Source organism: Ambystoma mexicanum, chromosome 2q, assembly GCF_040938575.1.
Source record: "Ambystoma mexicanum isolate Mex_15411 chromosome 2q, UKY_AmexF1_1, whole genome shotgun sequence".
In the NCBI taxonomy this organism is placed as follows: domain Eukaryota; kingdom Metazoa; phylum Chordata; class Amphibia; order Caudata; family Ambystomatidae; genus Ambystoma; species Ambystoma mexicanum.
In genome coordinates this window covers 129,533,190-129,535,632 of record NC_090924.1, presented here as the reverse complement: position 1 = coordinate 129,535,632, position 2,443 = coordinate 129,533,190, and the positions used below count along the sequence as shown (strand labels likewise).

At 48.0% G+C, this 2,443-nt stretch overlaps 2 non-coding genes across 2 annotated transcripts; both read right to left on the bottom strand.

Moving 5' to 3' along the window:
- Window positions 1–479: 479 nt before the first annotated feature.
- Window positions 480–552, bottom strand: TRNAV-UAC (transfer RNA valine (anticodon UAC)). The gene has a single exon. It is a non-coding gene; the product is annotated as a tRNA-Val (tRNA).
- Window positions 553–966: 414 nt separating this feature from the next.
- Window positions 967–1,038, bottom strand: TRNAP-CGG (transfer RNA proline (anticodon CGG)). The gene has a single exon. It is a non-coding gene; the product is annotated as a tRNA-Pro (tRNA).
- Window positions 1,039–2,443: the final 1,405 nt, after the last annotated feature.

The following is a 2,443-nucleotide window of genomic DNA, read 5'->3' as shown; positions in this document are numbered from 1 at the left end:
TAAAAGAGCTGTTGATGCACAGAAGAAGAAATCTAGCACAACACCAACGCGGTCTGCTGATCAATTGAAAGTGGACAAAGTGAGCGAGTGAGAGCCTTCATTTTGCACCGGATCTGCATTGGCAGAAGCTCTGAGGGCTAGGAATTTTCTTTTGCCCTTGAAAAAAAGAAAAATCCAATATCACATCTGCCTGGGTGCATGAACATTGCTCAGGGAAAAGCAGCGCCACCCTTCTGTAAGAAATAGCATTGCACAACTGCTCCCTCAGCTTTCCATCCAACTATACATAAGCACGCACATATGCAGGCATGCAATTTTAATTCATCACATATTCGGAGCAAATGTGAGTGCGCTCGTCTACTCAGAATTTATTTCAAAGCGTGTCAGAGGAACTGCTTCTTCCGTTGCAACTGCAAATAAGTTCATGGCTTGAGCTTCGAGATGGTGGAACATGAAAAGTGTAAAATGCCACCCTCTGCTGTTTCTGCCCGGTCTCGAACCAGGGACCTTTCGCGTGTAAGGCGAACGTGATAACCACTACACTACAGAAACTGCTGCATGCTATGCCCTCTGGCGGTTGAGAGAATAGGGTCAAGTAACAGTGCAATTGTCTCTGTTTGAACACTTATCAAATGCCTCACGCCCAAAGCTTTACAAATGCAGCTCATCACACACACGGCGTTACAAGCATGAACACTCAGACAAGTGTGCCAGCTGAGAGGCCGTGCAGTCTGAAGATGTAAGGGCCTCTTTAGGCATTGGTATGGGACAGCCATGAATTAACAAACAAATCCAGAAAGGTGACTGAGAGCTACTTGGGACTCCTTAATGCATGGCGCAATGAGGCGGTCCGCAAAGAGGCTTAGGAAGCCCAATGTTCATCGACCATTGTCCATCCATCAGTCCAGAGTCTATAGAATTGAAAAACACATGTGTAAAAAAGTATCGGGCCAGGCACCAATCAATGGGCTCGTCTGGGATTTGAACCCGGGACCTCTCGCACCCGAAGCGAGAATCATACCCCTAGACCAACGAGCCTACACTTGCAGAGTAGTCTAGACAATATGTAGGGATTTGACTTGGCAGTTGTACCTCTTGAGGATTGTAGCACAAGAGTATCTCTTCCTAACGTTTGCTCCTAAAGCCCGTCCTCGTCCCTAAATGATGCAAAGGCTGAGCGTCTTCACAGGTCTACTCCTCATCCCGAAGGTTGGTGGACCATTGACATCAGGGTGAAAGGTGCTTGCGATACACTGTTCCTTCCTTCCTTCCTTCCTTCCTTCCTTCCTTCCTTCCTTCCTTCCTTCCTTCCTTCCTTCCTTCCTTCCTTCCTTCCTTCCTTCCTTCCTTCCTTCCTTCCTTCCTTCCTTCCTTCCTTCCTTCCTTCCTTCCTTCCTTCCTTCCTTCCTTCCTTCCTTCCTTCCTTCCTTCCTTCCTTCCTTCCTTCCTTCCTTCCTCCCTCCCTCCCTCCCTCCCTCCCTCCCTCCCTCCCTCCCTCCCTTCCTTCCTTCCTTCCTTCCTTCCTTCCTTCCTTCCTTCCTTCCTTCCTTCCTTCCTTCCTTCCTTCCTTCCTTCCTTCCTTCCTTCCTTCCTTCCTTCCTTCCTTCCTTCCTTCCTTCCTTCCTTCCTTCCTTCCTTCCTTCCTTCCTTCCTTCCTTCCTTCCTTCCTCTTATGCTGTTTATGTAATAAGAGGGGACGATACACAGAAGAGAGAGAGTGGCCCAACACACTAGACTAGCAGTCTTCTGATCAATCTGCAGCTGGCAAGGTGAGGGAGAGACTTTATTTTGCACCTGCTGGGATATGCATTGGCAGAAGCTCTGAGGGCTGGGCCTTTCCTTTTGCCTGTAAAAACAAAAAGCAGCCCTCCTCCCTCCAGCCCTGAGAGCATGGGCGTGACACTGGCAAAAGCAGCATCTCCCCTTTGGTAAAGATGACCATTGCACAGCTGCTCACTCAGAGCTCGATCGTGCTCGATCAGGCGAGATATATATTTAGGTCACCAGCAAAGTCTGTTCTCTTTTCTTGCGTAGGGTGAGCATTCACAGAGCCCAGCTTCGTTGACAAGAGTGCAAAAGGTGTATACTAAAAGCTTTCTGCTTTACTTGAGCGCCATGGCCGTTATTATATTTTGGCTGCTCCAAGCAATCTCTGTCCAGCCTATGCAAATTTCCAGCTCAAATTTTCCCAGCACTCAAAAAGTCCCTCCTCCCGCCAGCTATGCTTTCAGGAAGTTCAGCAGAAGCAGTCCAACTTCTGTTCCCAGTTCAGAGGAAAAGCTTTCTCGGGCCAGAGAAAGCCAGGGAATCACTGTACCGGCAAGTGCATTTCTTACAACTGGTAATCCCTCAGAACACAGAAATGAAGAAGCTGTATATGAAAATGTGATATTTCTTTGGTACACTAACCTATGTAACTAATATGCACCATTTCAGAGGACGG